A 21,037-nucleotide genomic window follows, 5' to 3' on the forward strand; every position below is an offset into this window, starting at 1 on the left:
AATTAACGTTACATTCAAAGGTGATCACCATTCAATTGGTGTCTAAGAACATCGAACATTACATTTCCATTTGAACACTCAATTTAAATTTTACATTTCCATTCAAACACTCAATTTAACATTCTAACATGTCTCCCTATTAATATGTACGAACGCATTAAAATTTGATCAACTACTCAATGAAATGCATTTGAACATACTTTGACTCTTGAACAAGATCAATTTACCATTCAAATGTGAATCTAAGACAAAAATTATTCATCCCGAAATCAGCTTTATGTTCAAACACCATCGAACGTTTCATTCGTATCAAAAGTATTTTTTGGTATAAAATTCAATTTTTCACCCCAAAAAATCTTTTGGAGCATCGATATTGCTGTATGAATTTTTTCATCCCAAAACATTGCTATTTTTTGGGATGAAGATTTTCATTCCAAAAATATTTTCTGTTGTAGTGGATGGACCTATTGAACATGTAATTGCTAGGCTTACCAAGTCAATGCATGGGGCCTATCCATGGCTACAAACGGAATTTGTGAATCATAAATTATATTTGCAGTCAAATTAGAGTGAGCAAGCCATGGACTTCCTTTAAAAAATGCAATAAATTTGGAACTTGCATAAAAAAATTAATTTTTTAATGGTGGACTCACATTGCATGCACGCTCTAAAACTATATCTACCATTACTTTTTGTAAAAATGTTAATAAATACATGTCCACTTACAGCTTAAAGAATTACCCCGATTCAAAGCATTATGGGATTTTGAGAGACAGATAATAAAGAGAGACAGCAAGAGATCTTGACACAGAGAGTGAAAGAAAATGATATTGCATACTAGAGACATTTTCTAAACTTTTTGGAAAGAAAATAGATGCTAATAATTAATTTTTTAGCAATCAATAGCAACATATCAGCTATAGAAAAGAGATTATATCATTTTCAAACTTAATTATAGATAAGTTGGTCGATCCCAATGCAAGTTACTTCTAGGTGATCCATATGCATCGTGTTATCCACTCATTTCCTTTTGACACAATATTGAAGCTATCAAAGAAATTGGACCATACTATTCCATCATATATACATTAAAGTACTAGGGTTGTCAAGCTAGTGCATAAAATGCAGTGGGCCGATCCGTCCGCAACAACCGGCTTGAGCCCGCTTGACAAAAGTCGGGTTCTTCTGATCTAGATAACTAGCGAGTTGAACCAAATTAATATCGGTCAAAACCAATACCAACTATTGCATTTTGAACCAAGGCAAGCTCTTCCCCTCAAAGTTTCATAAACCCTAGCCACCAGTACACCACTATGTTTGTCATCGCCATTTGTCTTTGTCATCGTCTTTACCGTTCGTCTTTGTCCAAGCCAGTGAGTCCCTCTATTAATGCATTTCCCCTGAAGCTAAAAACTAAAATAATGATTTTGTGCTAGGTTTTGCTTCATGTGATTTATATTCATGATTTTGCGCTGGGTTCTTCTTCATGTGATTTATCTTCTTCCTTTATCCTATAAACAGAGCAGCATCTTCTAAACTTCATTGTGTTTTTCGAGATGAGGGTGTGGGGTTTGGTTTGGTTAGAGTTATTGAAGTGGGCGATGGTGCTTTGTTGGGTTCTGCAATTGGCTTTGATTTTGAAGGTTCTTTAATGGTGGATAGTAGGAAGGATAAGTGCTTGGGTACATTAGTTTCAAATCGGAAGCGATGCCTCTACTTTCTCTACCGATATACTGAGTTTCAGGCTTTTTCTGATGCAATTAAATATATAAAAAAAATGCTATGTATCAACGATGTGTTTGTATTAGAAGAGTTGTTGGGTTTCTCTTCTTAAGAGTGAGCGAAAGATATTACCTTGGAGTTAAGAAAATTTGTGCATACTGTGAGCTCCTGGTTCTGGTTTTAGAGGTGTTAATGTTTGGTTTTTCAAATTTTTTTTCTAAGAGACAGAACCAAAAAAAATGCAAAGAACCACACAGACCCAAAAAAATATAGTGTTGAACCTCAGTAGCAATGCTAATGTTGGAGGGGAGGAGCTCCCCACATATGCACCATATAAACAGGAACTTTCAGTTATTATTAAAGTAAACACTTGGATGCTTTCCTTTCTTTTTTTTCCCTTCTTTATTATTAAAGTGAATTTTTATTCTTCTTTGTTAAGATGGATTGATGTTAGCTCTCTCTCTCTCTCTCTCTCTCTCTCTCTCTTCTTGTACCAGTTTTATTGTTATGTATGTGTGCTTGGATGCATCTATGCATTATTAATATCTTTTATGTTTGTATGTAATATTATATGTCAGTTTATATATGGGTTGTTTCGAAAGTGACACTCATACAAATTTAGGAAATATTGAGACAGATACTTGTTTGTACACAGAATTGGTTGAAGAATCCAATACCTATTGATATTCGTGCCTCCTTAGATAATATTGAAAGCTTTGAGGCATAATTGGGTAATGAACTTATTTCTTATTTACATATTTATTAAACTTTTTGATAATGTTTATTTTTATAACATTTAATAATCATCATGTATTTTTTTAGAGTTTGATCCAAAATAAAACTTTACTTATGTTGATGAGGAGTAGCTCAAGGCTTATGGTCTACATCAATGGTATGATTTTCATTTTCACTCTTTTGTATATGATCTGCATGAATTAAAAATTCTGATTTGATCTTTCCCAAATTTTAAGGATTTGTGGACCTTGGCTGTTTATAGGTGTTTGGACCCGATTCACAAATTATGGTTACGAAATGGAAATCATCATTACTTTATTAAAATCTTAAATTAAACCAAGGGCGAGGTTGGGCTTCAATTGTACATCTTTTATGAACACTGAATTTTTTATGAATTTCACTTGTGCTGCTTATAAATTCTGGTATTTGATTTGAGAAATAAGATTCCTTTGTATGAATCCTGAGGAACTCAAAGGAAATGAGTAGTGCTTAAAAGATGAAAACCTGAGCTTGTGAGGTAGAAATAACTGTGTGACTGAGTAACCCACTGCGGTATGTATAGAAAGTAGAGCCATGACAGACAGGGGGAGGAGGAAAAAACCGACCTGACCCGATGGTAAGGAATGGTCTAGTCGGTCCATTCGAACAAGTACATACAACATTCAATGTATATTGTACACAATTGGCGTTCGAATGCATCCAAATTATCCGAACACAGAAACAACCATCAACTTAATTAACGTTAGATTCAATGGTGAAAACCATTCAACTGGATTCTTACAACATCTAACAGTACATTTCCATTCAAACACTCATTTTAACATTCGAATGTGTCCCTATTAATATGTACGAATGCATTAAAGTTGGCTCAACTACTCAATGAAATGCATTCGGACATACTTTGGTCATCGAACGAGATCAGTTTACCATTTGAATGTGAATCTAGGATGAAAATTATTGATCTTGAAATTAGCTTTATGTTCAAACACCATCGAACGGTTTCATTCATTTCAAAAGTATTTTTTGTGATGGAATTCAATTTTTTGCCTCAAAATCTTTTTTTTCTGTTGTAATGCGTGGACCTATTGAATCTTTAATTGCTAGGCTTGCCAAGTCAATGCATGAGGCCAATCCATGGCCACGAACAGTATTTGTGAATAAGAAATTATATTTGCAGTCTAATTAGAGTGTGCGAGCCTTGGACTTCTTTTAAAAAAGTAAAAGGAATAAATCTGAGACTTGCGGGATAAAATAAATTTTTTAATGGTGGACTCACTTTACTTACATACTCTAAAACTATATCTACCATTACTCTTTAGGAAAATATTAATAAAAACTTGTAGACTTATAGTTGAAAGAACTATCCCGAGTCTAAACTTTTTGGGATTTTGAGAGACAAAATAAAAAGATACAAGAAGACATTTTGACATAGAGAGTGAAAGAAAATGATATTGCATGCCGGCCAGGGACATTTTCCTATCTTTTCAGAAAGAAAATAGGTGCTAATAATTAATTTTTTAGCCATCGATAGCAAAATATAAGTTATAGAAAAGAAATTGTATCATTTTCACACTTAATTACAGATAGGTTGGTCCATCGTAATGCATATTATTTCTAGGTGATCCATTATATGCATCGTGTTGTCCACTCATTAACATTTGACACGATATTGAAGCTACAACAGAAATTGCACCATACTATTCCATCATATATATATACGTTAAAGTACTAGGATTGTATCTATATGTTTGTGTGTCTTGGGATCGATGACCCTACAATACGATTTGCAAGGTAGTACTCCATGGCTAGCTCCAAAAGAAATAGTGCGGCGATGGTTAGATTGAGGAGATAAGTAGTACTCAGGGAGCTCAAGGGTGAGGCCGGGTGAGTGTAGGTACTGGAGTGGTGGAGTTGTGCTGATAGTTGCTAGATCCATGTAGTACTAATGGCCTAAGCCCAAGCTTTCTTGACAAATTAATCAAGTGCAAGAATGGGACTACTTTTTTTTTTGAACCAATCCTAATGTATATTTAAAGAAATTAAGCATATCTATTAATGTTTTTTTATTATTTGAGAAAAATATTTTCTAGTACTGTTCGAACATCCTCAAATCATTCGTACATATAATATAAACCATTCGAACAAGTACATAGAATATTCAATGTATATTGTACACAATTGGCGATCGGACGCATCCAAATTGTCGAAACAGAGATACAACCTTCAACATAATTAATGTTACATTCAAATGAGATAACCATTTGATTGGTTGCTTACAACATCGAACATTACATTTCCATTTGAACATACAATTTAACAATCCAACGCCACTCCCTATAAATATGGGCAAACGCATTAAAATTTGATCGACTACTCAATGAAATGTGTTCAAGCATACTTTGACATTCGAATGAGATCAGTATATGATTCGAATATGATTCTAGGATGAAAATTATTCATCCTGAAATCAACTTTATGTTCAAACACTATCAAACAGTTTCATTCATTTCAAAAGTATTTTTTGAATTCAACTTCTAGTCCCAAAAAATCTTTCGGGGCAGCGATGCTAGGACGATCTCGGCATGAATTATTTTCGTCCCAAAAACAAAGCTATTTTCAGGGATGAAGATTTTCATTCCAAATATCTTTTCTGTTGTAGTGGACGGACCTATTGAACCTTCAAATGTTAGGCTTACCAAGTTAATGCATGGGGCCTATCCATGACTGCGAACGGAATTTGTAAATGAGAAATTATATGTGTAGTCTAATTGAAGTGTGCATGCCGTGGACTTCCTTTAAAAAAAAGTAGTTAAATATGAGACTTATATGAAAAAATTAATTTTTTAATGGTGGACTTATTTTGTTTGCACACTTTAAAACTATATCTACTATTACTTTTTGTGAAAATGTTAATAAAGACTTGTAGACTTATAGCTTGAAGAATTATCCCGAGTCAAAGCCAGTATTTTGAGAGATATATAATAAAGAGAGACATGAACGAGAGATCTTGATACAGAGTGAAAGAAAATAATATTACATGCTCGGAACATTTCCCAATAATCTTAGAAATTTAAAAGAAAATAGGTGTTAATAATTAATGCTTTAGCAAGTGATAACCCCGTATAAGTTATAGAAAAGAGATGGAATCATTTTTATACTTAATTACAAATAGGTTGGTCCATCTCAATGCATGTCATTTCCAGGTGATTCGTATGCATCGTGTTATCCACTCATTTCCTTTTGACACGATATTGAAGCTACCAATGAAATTGCGCCATACTATTCTATCATACATACATTAAAGTACTACGATCGTATCTATATGTGTGTGTCTTTGTATCGATGCCCCTACAATATAATTTATAAGGTAGCACTGCATGGCTAGCTCCAAGAGAAATAGAGCGGCGATGGTCAGAATGAGAAGATAAGTAGTACTGAGGGGAGTCAAGGGTACGGTTAGTGTAGTACTGGAATGGTGGCGTTGTGGTGATAGTTACTAGATCGAAGCAGTACTATTAATGCTCTAATTAATGCAACCTTTCTTGACCAATTATTCAAGTGTGAGAATGAGACTACTTTTTATATTTTTTGAACAAATTCTAATGAATTTTTTTAAGAAATTATGCATGTCAATTATAAATTAATTGCTAATAGTCTTTTCGTTATTATAAATTAATCGCAATGGCCTATTTTTCTTATAGTAAAAATTTTTTTATTATATGAAAAAAAATATTTTCTAATGTTCGAACATCCAAAAATCGTTCATACCTATATTACAAACCATTCAAGAGTACATAGAACATTCTATGTATATTGTAAACAATTGGAATTCGAACGCATCCAAACCATCCAAACAGAAATGCAACATTCAAGGTAATTAACAATATTACATTCAAAGGGGATAACCATTCAATTGGTTTCTTACAACATCGAACATTATATTTCCAATGGAACACTCAATTTAACAATTACATTTCCATTGAAGCACTCAATTGAACATTCTAACATGTCTCCCTATTAATATGTATGAACACATTAAAATTTGATCGACTACTCAATGAAATGCATTCGAACATACTTTGACACTTAAAGGAGATTTGTTTACCATTCAAATGTAAATCTAGGATGAAAATTATTCATCCCGAAATTGGATATATGTTCAAACACCATCGAATGGCTTCGTTCATTTCAAAAGTATTTTTTGGAAAGAAATTCAGTTTTTCGTCCCAAAAAATCTTTTGGGACAGTGATACTGGGATGACTTTGGTATGAATTTTTTTTCATTCCAAAAACAATGCTATTTTTTGATACGTAGATTTTCGTTCCAAAAATATTTTCTATTGTAGTGCATGGACCTATATATTGAACCTTTAATTGCAAGGCTTACCAAGTCAATGCATGGGGCCAATCCATGGCTATGAACAGAATTTGTAAATAAGAAATTATATTTGCAGTCTAATTAGAGTGTGCAAGCCATGGATATCCTTTAAAAAAAAAAGGATAAATTTGAGATTTGGATGAAAAAATAATTTTTTAATAGTTGACTCACCTTATTTGTACACTCTAAAACTACGTCTACCATTACTCTTTGTGAAGATGTTAATAAAGACTTGTAGACTTATAACTTAAAGAATTATTCCGAGTCAAAGCTTTATGGGATTTTGAAAGACACATAATAAAGAGAGAAAACGAGAGATCTTGGTACAAAGAGTGAAAGAAAATGATATTGCAAGCTAGGAACATTTTCCTAACATTTTTTAAAAGAAAATAGTTCCTAATAATTAATTTTTTAGCCATTGATAGCCACATATAAGTTGTAGAAAAGAGATGGTATCATTTTCACACTTAATTACTGATAGGTTCATCCCAACACATGTTATTTCAAGGTGATCCACTCATTTCCTTTTGACACGATATTATATCGAAGCTACCAAAGAAATTGCGCCATACTATTCCATTATATATACATTAAAGTACTAGAGTCGTATCTATATGTGTGTGTCTTGGGATCGATGACCGGCCTACAATACAGTTTGTGTACGGAATGAATGTATGAATTATGAATATTATTTAGTGACAATTTTGAAATTTAGCTAGATGCATCAAGTGGCTGGTTTTGATATAAAGGTGCTCACAATGTGCCTATTTAACTATATACATAGAGTCGTCGTAGAAGTTGTAACTCCCACCCCATTGTTATTTAAAAAAGGAAAAAAAGGCACGGTGGCCACCCCCACTTTTCTCTCCCGCTCTCTGTTTCTTCTCAATCTGAAACTTCTCCCTTTCCACACACGGATTCTCTCTTGCTTTTCTCACTCTTTTAGCCCCAAATCTCTTAAAATATTAAATAGCACCTACAAGAGAAGCAAGCTAGGCCGCTAGCAATTTGTAGCACCGGTGTTGGTGGAGTCGAGACAGTGGTACGAGATTTGGGTCAGTAGTGTATATATTTTATTTGCAATTTTTTGATTTTTTGTATGGACACTAGCTATTTGTTTTTTGTATAATTAATTTAAATATGAATTGTCTTTTCATTTTTAAATTAGTTATTAAATTCCTCTATATATTGATATTATTTAAATGCTATATTTTTTATATACACTAAATATTTACCATTAACTACTTAAAAAGGTATTTTTTGCAATTAAAATTTGTAAAAATTGTGCCACTATTCAAACGTACTGTAGAAGCCTTCGAACGTATTTTCTACTCCCTCCAAACATTATTCATCTAATCAACTAGAATTTTCATTCGAACCGGTCGTTCCAACGTTAAGTTTATATGTTCAAATGATAACTTCTTGGTGTTCAAACATCTAAATGTATTGTTCAAATGTATATACAAATTCTCGCTAAATTTGATATCTTATTTCGCCAATTTAACATTTAACAATTTCAAATAATTGTTCAAAGATTTATTATATTTAAGATTGAACGATTAGGTACATGTTTGAACAAAATTTCTGTTAGGAAAAAACTTTTTCATTTCAATATATTCGGTTCGAACACAAAATTGTACATTCGTACGGATAAGGGCATCCGTCAATTTTTTTAAACGAAATTTGAATTTCAACCCCAAACAGCATATTTTGAAACCATTTTTATTTCATCTCAAAAATAAAAATTTGTTGTGCTGAGAGTTGGATAATGCAAAATGGAAGGATCGAACAGAGCTTTACGAGGCAGAAAGAGCGTTTTCAAGGCTAGATTGGCATGTAGCCATGCTCCAAGACAAATAGATCAGGGAGTGAGATACGTGTCGGTGTTGGAGTGATGAAAATGTGGTGGAATATTGTGAATCACCCGCTGCGTGGGCAATGCATATCCCCATACATGGCCTAAAATGGAGCAAGGATATCATATTTTCTAGCAGATCGGCAACCAATGCAGATGGTGGTGGCCAGCCAAGGGCTTTTATATTCTGCATGCTTTTTGGAGGCTCGAAGGAAGTAAAATGGTTATCAGCCATCCCAGAATTACTACGGGAGACTTAAAACGACAGAGGACCTTGTGGGAGGAGGGAAGGAGAGGGAGAGAGAAGGGTCCGGAGAGGGCCAGAGGCATTTACTAGAGGGGTATCAGAGAAAATGTCACTATTCAAATTGACAAAAGTTTGTAGAGGTCCACTCAAAATACATTTGATTAGTGTAATAACGTCAATATAAAAGTAGTCTATCTCTTTCAACCATGCACGTAGATTATACCTCATTTTAAATGCTATCAATACCATCATTACATATTCTGAATCCTCTCCAAATTTAAAACGGGTTTGATTACTTGCACTAGCTATATACAGTACTAATCATGCCTAGTTTTCAAATCAGTTCCGCTCCAGTCATTTCGGCTGGAATTTTTCATTCTGAGTAATATTCAATATATTATATCTATTGGCTCTGTTTTATTCCAAATCTTTGCCGTTTCGGCTATTACGGCCGAAAGTGGTATTTCAAGTCCTATTTCACTTCGTACTGTTTTTAATATCAGTCTTATAATTTTCTTTCGTTTTGATGGTATTTTTATAAATTTTAAATTTAGATTGTATTTAATTAATTTTAAAATATAATATGTATTAATATAATTTTAATTTTTTTATAACTTTGAATATTTTCTCTCATTCTCTTTTTTCTAAATATTATTATTTTTATAATTTCTCTAGCTATTTTTTTATTTTTTTCCTTTTTGTGTGTGTCTGAACTCAAGTTTATGATTTTTTTAATATTATTTTTTGACACTAATATCTCTACGTTTCTAATGTTATCAACGTGTATTCATTTTATAAATTATTTTTCTATATATATGCACATATATCACTACAAAGAATATGGCTTTTTGCATCGATTTTTTATATGTGGCAAAAGAATTGGATACAAATAAAGAGTAATTGCTTCCAAATTATGGATGGATGCACATTAAGAGCATGAGATTTCTAAAATCGCACAGATGTTTTCGCTCGATCCTCACTCAACAAGGCACTCGAGCGAACTCAGACAGAGTTCACCGCTCGACCCTCGCTCGATAGAGCGCTTGAGCAAATTCAGGCAGAGTTAAATGCTCGACCCTCACTCGACACTGTACTCGAGCTAACTCAGACAGATTGAAACGCTTGACGTTCGCTCGACACTGAGTTCGAGCGAACTTAGGCAGAATGTGCTGCTCAACTCTCGCTCGACACTTCGCTCGAGCCAATGTTCCAGATCACTTAAAATTTAGGATTTTGAAGCACCTCCTTTGATTGGAACTATAAATAGAACAGCTTAACTTCTATTCTAGGGGTGGAGAATTAGAGCAAAAACCCTAAGGGCCTCCAAGAACTTTTTAGAGCAACCTCTCCCCAACTTGGTTAATTCTCTCTTGGATAAATACTTCTCCACCACACCACACTCAAAATCAACTCTTACATAAGTCCATTGAAGTGAACATATTTATTGACCGAAAGAGTCCGAAGCTGCTGTTAATGCAGAGATCGAGGGGTGCTCGTGGGAAGATATAGAAAGGTCGGAGTTCCAACACTACATACGTGTAGAGATCGAGTGGGTCACTCGTAGTGTTGCAAGCCAAGTTTAGCTACTACAAAGGTTTTGTTTGTGTCTCTAAATTGGTTGTAACAAATTAAAATTTCTATAGTAGATTTGAGGTGGTGTCTTACACCGGAGTGGTTTTTGTCATGACTATACTTAAAAAATACAGGAAATGCAATGTACATAGTGATCTAGTGGTTGCAGAATGGGGTTAATCAAAAAATTTTCACATTAAATTTAGTTATTATTTCTATGGTGCTTTGGTTTTTTTTTTTTTGTTGGACATGGAGTTATTGTGTATGCAAATGTTCATTCGCATCCAAATTTTGTTTTTACATCGAGTTATTATGGATGCAAATAGACAAAAATGATAAACTATTTGACCAATTGCATCCAAATAAAGTTTTTTTGCATCGAGTTATTGTGGATGCGAATGGACAAATATGATAGACTGTTTGAACCAATTGCATCCAAATAAAGTTATTTTGCATCGAGTTATTATGGATGCAAATGTCCATTTGCATCCAAACACATCAGTGGTTGGGATGACTAATTCCAACCAATTTTGGGTTTTTTGCAGCAAATAAAAATCGATGCAAAATATAAGATATTAGCAACCATTTCATCAGATGGATGCTGAAACTAAAAAATAACCAAATAATTGCATCCAACTGTCGACGATCAAAAATCGATGCGAAAAGATATTTGCATTGATTTTTCCTTATTTTTGCAATCAAAACTTGTGATGCCAATGACCATAATTCTTGTAGTGATATGGTGCACACTGACATATATACATATATTTATTCCATTAGTTATCAGTTTATACATACATATAAATATATATATATATATATATCTACTCAATCTCGAAACCATATACTAAAACGCTCACCAGCTTTGTTTCTTTTTAACAAAGAACAATAATAATATATTCCATTTTTCAGGAAATATTACGGGCAAACAATTAATAGCTATAGTACACACAAGAAGAAATACTTTGAGCGCTGAAATCCTCGCTCGCTAGGCACCACTAATACTCTGTGCGTGCATGTCTTTATATATACACACACTAGTACCATCTGTGCGGCAGAGTAGGGATACTTTGTTCATTCCTAAAGAAGTTACCAGGATCAACCTGAGTCTTGATTTTCACCAACCTCTTGAAATTACCCTTGAAATACTTGATTCCATAAACTTTTCCTTCCGAGTAACTGTCCTTTCCGTTGTGATTGATACCCAGGTCAAGATCTTTGTAGTTGAAAAATGCCACTCTTGGATTCTTGGACACATATGAGTCGTGTAACTGTAAAGCTTTCTTGTCAAATTTATATAGTAATCCTCTTTCCCTGCCTCATGCCAGTCTACTGCATACTGAATCTTTGCCAGATTCCCAGCTCGATGTGGGAATCGAGATTCCTCCGCCAGAATCTCAGCCATTCTTCCACCATAAGGATTGAATGTCAGTGCTACGTTCTGCAGCTCAATCAATCTCTTCCAAATCACCTCCAACCCATCCTTGGAAATTGGCTTCTTCAAATTGTCTGATTTCCTCTTGAAGTAAACAAGATCTTGTGTTCGGTTGAGCAAATCATGGACGTTTGCTGTCCCGAGAGTGGACTTGGTCCAGAAAATTAGCACTGATTGAGCCCAGCTGGTTTCGTTGCATCTGATTTTTTCAATCCCAATTCAGGGAAGCTCTTTTTCATGACTAAGAGAAGTTTGTCAGTGTCTCCAAGGAACAAGGCATGGAATGTAGCTCTTCCAGTCTTCTGGCTATCAGTTTCATTTACTTGCACGTTGAGGATAAGCCTAATGAAAAGGTTGTTATCCTGCTTATCTGCAACATGTTGCCACTGATACACGATGTCTATGGCATTTTGGTCCAAGGTCTTCGCAACCCTGAAAATAGTCACTGTTTTCGGAACGCGAACGATTTTGATTTTGTAAGAAACAACTACTCCAATGCTGGCTCCTCCACCACCTCTAATGGCCCAAAACTGATTTTCTCCCATAGATTTTCTGTCAAGAAGTTTGCCCTTAACGTTGACAATCTGAGCGTCAATAATGTTATCCACTGACAAGCCGTACTTTCTCATCATATTACCATAGCCTCCTCCGCTAAAACCGACACCGACTGTGGGACAAACCCCAACAGGAAAGCCATGGGTTTTACTTTTCTCGTAGATTCTATAAACGACCTCGCCAAGAGTTGCCCCGGTCTGGACCCAAGCGGTCTTAGTTTCCATATCAATATGAATGGAACGGAGCATGAACATGTCGAGGATAAAGAACGGGACCTTGGCAACATAAGAAAGACCCTCATAGTCATGGCCTCCACTTCTGATCTTCTTTTGCAGGTTCTGACTGTGAGCACAAACCACGGCTGCTTGAATGTGGGACTCATGCAAAGCAGTGAAAATGAGATAAGGTTTACTGGACATCTTGAATCGGAGGTTTCGGATGTAACGTTGCTGAACAGAAGAGTAGAAGCCATTGCGATAGCCGCAGCGATTGGATGAGAGGGCTGAGAATGGCTCAAAAGGCAACGAATAAATGAGCCAGAGGTGGCTGAAACGGAAGAAATCCATGAGACGGAGAGTAGGAGAAGTGGAAGCCAAGAAAGCATTCCTGCAGGCAGCAGTACTGAAGTTCTTCCAATGCATGTTATTTATAGTCGATATATATGCATCGTGTTATCCAGTCAAAACGCGTAAATCTGGAACTTACCTGAAAAAAATCAATTTTTTTAATGGTAGACTCACCTTGCAGACTTACAATCCCTTTGTGAAAATGTTAACAAAGACTTGTAGACGTATAGCTTAAAAACTTATCCCGAGTCAAAAATTTACGAGATTTTGAGAGACACATAATAAAGAGAGACAATGAGAGATCTTGACACAGAGTGTGAAAGAAAACGACATCGTATGCTAGGGACATTTCCATAACATTTTCACAAAGAAAATAGGTGCCAATAATTAATTTTTTAGCCATTAATCGCCACACATAACTTGTAGAAGAGAGATGGTATCATTTTCACACTTAATTACAGATAGATTGGTCCATCCCAATGCAAGTTCTTTCTATGTGATCCATATGCATCGTGTTATCCACTCATTTCCTTTTTACATGATATTGAAGCTACCAAAGAAATTGCGCCATACCATTCCATCATATATACATTAAAGTACTAGGGTATCTATATGTGTGTGTCTTGGGATCAATGAGCCTACAATGCAGTTTGTGTCCCAAATGAATGTATGAATTATGAATATTATTTAGTGATAATTTTGAAAAAATAAGACTCATGAACAAATTAATTACATATTTTACATTTTGCATAGACATTAAATAATTTGATAAATTAATTAAATAATTATCAAATGACACTCTTAATAAGCTCTTTAACATCTTGAAAAACTTTATGTCAAGAACTCGTAGCCAAATATGCATAAGTCCATGTAACAGCACCTATATGAAAAGCAAGCCAAGCCGCTTGAATTTGTGGCCTTGGTGGAGTTGAGAAGCTGCTACGAGATTTGGGCTAGTAGTACATATCTTTTATTTGCATTTTTTTAGTTTTTTGTATGGACACTAGCTATTTGTATTTTATATAATTAATTTAAATATGAATCATCTTTTTATTTTTTGAATTAGTTATTGAGTTCCTTTATGTATTTATATTATTTAAATGTTATATTTTTTTATATACACTAAATATTTTTCAATAACTAATTAATAAGGTATTTTTTTGTAATTAAAATTTGTGAAAATTCTACCACTATTCGAACGTACTGTAGAAGCCTTCGAACGTATTTTATACTCCTTTGTGTTCAAACATCTAAATACATTGTTTGAACGGATACTCAAATTTCCGCTAAATTTGCTAACTTAACCGCATAATTTAACATTCACTGGTTCCAAATAACCATTCGAAGGTTTATTAAATTTAACATAGAACGGTTAGGAAAACATTTGAACAAAATTTCTATTAGGGACAAATTTTTTCTTCCCAATATATTCCTTCGAATACAAAATTTTATTTTCAAACAGACAACAACATCCGTCAATTTTTTAGAATGAAATTTGAATTTCATCTCCAAAAAGCATATTTTGGAAGGATTCTCATTTTGTCTCAAAAATATTTCGTCCCAAAAACACAAATCCGTTGTTGTGAGAGTTGGATAATGCAAAACAAAAGGATCGAATCGAGCTTTAGGAGGATGAAAGAGCGTTTGCAAGGCTAGATTGGCTTGTACCCATGCTCCAAGACAAATAGATTAGGGAGTGAGGTATGTGTCAGTGTTGAAATGATGAAAATGTGGTGGAATATTGTGAACAATACTCGCTTGATAGAAGCCTCACTCTTACTCACTAGTGTTTGGCGTGTTGGGTGATTAGATCTAGGGTTTGTTGCTTGTTGGTTGGCTAGATCTGCGGTTACATCAAGGCATCACAAAGATCCAAATTGATTGTTGATGAAAATCAAGCCTAGCTTAGGCAAGCACTTAACTCTCAAAAGTATTGAAAGAAAATTCTCATTCATTGTAGAAAACATAACAATAATTAATAAGCAATGCAAAGGACTGAAATATAAATAGAAACCCCTAGGGTTGGCACCACTTGCCTCCCCCTTACTTCCCTTAACCTAGATCTAGATCTAGATCCCAATCTTAGATCCATATCCTAAGTTTAAGGAATCCTAAGTTTAAGTAAACAAGATCTAATGCCTAAAACAAATGAAACAAACTAGGAATTAAACTAGGATATAACATAAACATATTACAAATAAATAAATCCCTAAATAAAAAGAACATAGCTGGCCACCACTATGAATGGTGCCCACACCCCTAAATTTTAGGAACTTGTCATCTTGTCATCCAACCTTCTTGCCATCTTTCCATCCAACCCCAAAATCACAAAATTGGCCAACACGTGAAACTCGTCTAGTTGCACTTGTCTTGGACGCCCAATACTCACCACCCGAGCCATGCATGCAACCCAATGCAACCCTTCTAGCCTTGCACACGTAGCTCTCCTAGTGGCGTTGCGAATGGCTCTTTTTGCATCTCCATCAATCTTCCCCCCTTCAAGATTGACCTTGTCTTCAAGGTCCAAATCCAGTAATTGGTCCTTAAGAACCCAAACACTCTCTCATGTTGCACCTTAGATGGAAGTCCCTTCCATTGAACTAAGGCTTCGGGTCTCACTAGACCACCCTTCCTCACAAGCCTATACTCCATGATCTTCTCAGGTTGGATTGCTATTCTTCCCTCTTCATCCAGGACTGACATTTCACTCACCACCTTGGTTGGATCTCTAACCTTCCTCCTTAGCCATGAGACATAAAATATAGGGTGAATATGAACCTCGACCGGTAGATCTAGCTTGTATGCAAGCTGTCTGCACTTCTCCAACACTTAATATGGGCCAAAATACTTAGTCCTCAACCTGCTTAATGTTGCTTTGGATAGTACCTTGTGCTCTCTTGATAGGTACTTGAGAAATACCCACTCACCCTATTCAAAGGACTCCATACTCCTCCCTTTGTCAAAATGCTTCTTCATTTGGTCTTGAGCACATGCCAAATTCTTCTTGAGATCCTTCAAGACTTCATCCCTCTCTTTAAGCTCTATATCCACCAAATCATTTGGTAAACTCCCCACTTCATAGGCCACAAGCACCGATGGTGGTTTCCCATAAAGTTCCTCAAATGGTGTCATCTTGATAGACCAGTAATATGATGTGTTGTACCAAAATTCAGCCCATGCCAAATGCTCTTTCCACTTCTTCAAGTATAAGTGCACAAAGCACCTAAGATATTGCTCAAGGGTTTAGTTGGTCACCTTCGTTTGGCCATTGGTTTAAGGATGATAGGTTGAACTTTGGGCCAACTTCGTCCCATGCATCTTGAAGTACTCCCTTCAAAAGTTGCTCATGAAGACACGGTCTCTATCTCATGAAGCTTCATCACTTGATCCACATAGAGTTTAGCAATAGTCTTGGCCATGTATGGATGCATCATTGCAATGAAGTGTGCATATTTTGGTCAAGTGGTCCACCGCCACAAGCACCCCATTCACAATCATTTGAGAGCGGCAACCTCTTCACAAAATCCATTGTAACATCCTCCCAAATGTGAGTAGGGATTGGTAAGGGTTGCATCAACCTCTTGGGCTTGCTACTCTCACTCTTTACCCTTTGGCAAGTGTCACATCTCCTCACATACTCCCTCACCTCTCCTTTCATGCCATCCCATTAGAAAAAATTAGCCACCCTCACCCAAGTACGGTACGCCCCCGAATGTCCTCATTTCTTGGAATCATGAAAGTGGCTCAAGATCCTCCTTCCAAGCCCTCCCACACTTGGCACCACTACTCTCCCCTTGTATTTTAGAAGCCAATCACTTGTCACATAATTTTCAACTCCTTTAGCATCCACATCTAGCTTCTATATCACCTCCTTACACCTTAGATCTTTCTTTACTCATTCTCTAATCTCATCCCAAACTCCCCATGAAGGAGCCAAGAGGGCCTCCAACACCTCACCATCTTCATTCCTTGATAGGACATTGGCCACCCGCTTCTCCATACCAGGCCTATACACCAAATCAAACTCAAAGCCGAGAAGTTTAGTACCCACCTTTGTTGATCTGGAGTGGTGATTTTTTGCTCCAAAAGGTGCTTTAAAGGTTGTTGATCTGTGACTATTGAGAACATCCTTGCCAACAAATAAGGCCCACACCCTTATGGCCTCTATGATGGCAAGCATCTCTTGTGCATACATGCTCCACCATTTCTTTTGAACACCAAGGGCCTTGCTAATGATGGCTAGTGGCCTCTTTCTTGTGTCAAAACAGACCCTAGCCCACATTACTTGCATCCGTGTGTAGCTCAAATGCCTTCCCAAAATTAGGCATAGCAAGGACAGGTGTAGTTGTTATGGCTTTCTTCAAATCTTCAAATGCCTTCTCCCCCTCTTCACTCCACTCAAAATTATTCTTCTTGAGCATGTTGGTGAGTGATCTTGCAATGGAAGCATAATCTTTCACAAACTTCCTATAGTAACCCGTGAGCCCAAGAAAGCACCTCAACTCAGTGATAGTCTTCGGTTTGAGCCAAGCCACCATAGCTTCCACATTGCTTGCATCCACCTTGACCCCATCATGTGAGATCAAATGCCCCAAATACTCAATCTTCTTTTGGCCAAATGCATACTTGGACAATTTAATGTAAAAAAGAGTTGTCAAGTAGCACTCCCAAAACAACCTCCAAGTGCTCCAAGTGCCCCAAGTGATCTTTCCATGTCTTGGAATAAACAAGAATGTCATAAAAAAATATCAACACATACCTCCTCAAATACAGCTTAAAGATTTGGTTCACGCATGCTTGAAAAGTTGAAGTGGCCATTGTGAGTTCAGAAAGCCGTCTTGTGAATGTCCCCTTCATGCACTCTTATTTGATGGTATCCAACCCTTAGATCTAGTTTGGAGAAGAAAATAGGACCTCCAAGCTCATCTAACATGTCTTCAATGGTCAAAATTAGAAATCGATCCTTGATATTAGCCTCATTCAAGGCTTGATAGTCAGTGCAAAATATCCATGTGCCATCATTCTTCTTCACCAAGAGAATTGGACTTGAGAATGGGCTAGTGCTTGGTTAGATGAACCCATTAGCCAACATCTCATTGGCTTGCTTTTCAATATCAATTTTTTGGTAGTAAGCATACCAGTAGGGAGCAACATAAAACAGCTTGGCTTCCTCCTTCAAAGGAATGCAATGATCAAATTCCCTTAAGGTTGGAAGTGTCTTCGGATCCTCCATCACTCTAGAGAACCTCCCCAACAACTCCCTCAAATCAAGAGGCATCTCAGCCCCTAACTCCCTCTCCAACTCACCATCTACCACCTCATGCCCTCACTCAAGCCCCTCGGTTGAGAGGCCAATGTGATAGCAAAACATTGCCCCCTCACTTCAAGATCTTCCCCATCTCATTAGGCCCCATGACCTTGCATCCTCCTCTTTCATTCATTCTTATGGTCACCCTTTTACCTTCCATCATAAACTCCATGGTCATCTTTTTATAATGCCATACTATCTTCCCAAACTCCTCTAACCATTGCACACCCAACACCACATCCAACCCAACAATAGGCAAATAATACAAGTCTACCATAATCTCAAGATCTTGTGTTTTCAAACATACCTTTTTGTATACTTCTCTACACATCAACTTCTCCCCACTAGCTACCTTGACCTCAAATTCAGTGATAGAAGTCATAGGCAACCCCAAGCTCTCGACCCCCTTAGAGTTGACAAAGCTTAGAGACAAACCATTATCCACAAGAACCATTACCTCTATCTTGCCAATGTGTGCTTGTGTTCTCATTGTTCTAGGCTTGGCAACACCTGTCAAAGCATGAATAGAAATATAAGGGTCTCCTCCCTCAGCCTCTTGTTGATCTTGCTCCTCTTGCCCTTACTCTTCCTCTTCCTCGGACTCCACCTTTATGAGAAAGATTTGCTTGGCTTTGCACTTGTGGCCCATAGTGAACCTCTCATTGAAATTGAAGCAAAGTCCTTGCCAAAAGTCTTGTTTGGACCAATCTTGAAAACCATTGGGGTTGGTTTCCCTACCTCAAACCGGCTACTCTTCTTTAGATCTTGAAGTTGGTCTTCTTTGATCCATGCAACCTCCAAAGCTTGCATCAAAGTCTTTGGTTTCTTAAGCTTCACTTCTGCCACCAACTCGCTCTTCAATCCGCCCGCAAAGGTCCCAATAAGGGCCTTCTCTGACCACCATGTGCTCTAGTGGATAAGTACTCAAACTCATTTTGATAATCTCTTAAAGATCCGGTTTGCTTGATCTTTAAGAGAGTCTCATGGTAATCTATATACTCGATTGGACCGAATCTCCTCAAAAGCTCATTGATGAACTTCTTCCATTTCAACTCCCTCCTTTGAGCCCCATACGTCTTCCTCATGCATTGCCACCATTGGTTGGCCTCCCCCTCAAGGAAGTAAGCAGCATAGGACACTTTAGCATGGCCCTCTATGTGGTTGTGCTTAGAGTATTGCTTGACTCTACTAACCCACGTGCTCATGTCATCACCATTGAACTTTGGAAAGTCTATCTTTGGTTAGAGAACTTCCCCCCTACGTGCTCCTTTCCTCTCATCACGTTTCCCTTATTCTCCTTCACTTTCCCCGGTGGATTTCTCATGAGTGTTTAAGGAATCTTGAGAAAATGAATCCAAGTCTTCCACTCTCTCTCAGTGTTGGCTTCTTCTAGATCCAACGAAACCCTCTGGACTAAGAGCTCTTCTTCTATGGTGCCTTCTCTCTCCATTCCTCCTTTGATATACCAATTGGTGGAGCAACTCCTCAATCCTTTCAAGTCTTTCAATGGTGGCAGATTGTTGTGCCTCCAAAGTGGCTTCAATGTTCTCAATCCACTCCCTATGAGTTGGTTGTCGATCGGCCGTAGCTTCCTCTTCTTGGGTTGGATCTCTCTCAATGAAAGCATCAAATGATGGAAGACTCACTCTCACTCACTAGTGTTTGGTGTGTTGGGTGATTAGATCTATGTTGCTTGTTGGTTAGCTAGATCTAGGGTTACCTCAAGGCAACACAAAGTTCCAAATTGATTATTGGTGAAAATCAAGACTAGCTTGGATTAGCACTTAACTCTCAAAAGTATTGAAGAGAAAATTCTCATTTATTGAAGAAAACAAAACAATAATGAATAAACAATGCAAAGGACTGAAATATAAATAGAAACCCCTAGGGTTGGCACCACTTGCCTCCCTTTTACTTCCCTTAACCTAGATCTAGATCTTGATCTCAATCTTAGGTCCATCTCCTAAGTATAAGGAATCTTAAGTTTAAGTAAAAAAGATCTAATGCCTAAACTAAAGGAAATAAACTAGGAAATAACATAAACATATTAAAAATATATAAATCCCTAAATAAAAGGAGCATGGTCGGCCACCACTATGAATGGTGCCCAAACCCTTAAATTTTAGGAACTTGTCATATTGTCATCCAATCTGCTTGTCATCTTGTCATCTAACCCCTAAATCAAGGAATTGGCCAAGACATGAAACTCTTCTAGTTGAACTTGTCTCGGACGCCCAAAGACTCACCACCCGAGCCATGTATGCAACCCAATGCAACCCTCCTAGCCTCAGCATGCCTAGCCTTCCTAGTGGCATTGCGAATGGCTCTTCTTGTATCTCTATCACCGCTGCGTGGGCAATGCATATTCCCATGCATGGCCTAAAACGGAGCAAGGAGATCATATTTTCTAGTAGATCGGCAACCAATGCAAATGGTGGTGGCCAGGCAAGGGCTTTTATATGTCGTATGCTTTCTAGAGCCTTAAAGGAAGTAAACTGGTTATCAGCCATCCCAAAATTACTATAGGAGACTTGGAGAAAAACAACACAGAACCTTGTGGGAGGAGGGAAAAAGAGAGGGAGAGAGAGGGGTCCGAAGTGGGCCAAAGGCATTTAATAGAAGGGTATCAAAGAAAATGTCACTATTCAAAAACGGTTGTAGTGG

General features: G+C 36.8%; 1 pseudogene; it reads right to left on the bottom strand.

Annotated features, from left to right (window-relative positions):
- Positions 1-11,162: 11,162 nt before the first annotated feature.
- Positions 11,163-13,103, bottom strand: LOC122277371 (annotated as a pseudogene).
- Positions 13,104-21,037: the final 7,934 nt, after the last annotated feature.

This window comes from Carya illinoinensis, chromosome 9 (assembly GCF_018687715.1).
Source record: "Carya illinoinensis cultivar Pawnee chromosome 9, C.illinoinensisPawnee_v1, whole genome shotgun sequence".
Lineage (NCBI taxonomy): Eukaryota > Viridiplantae > Streptophyta > Magnoliopsida > Fagales > Juglandaceae > Carya > Carya illinoinensis.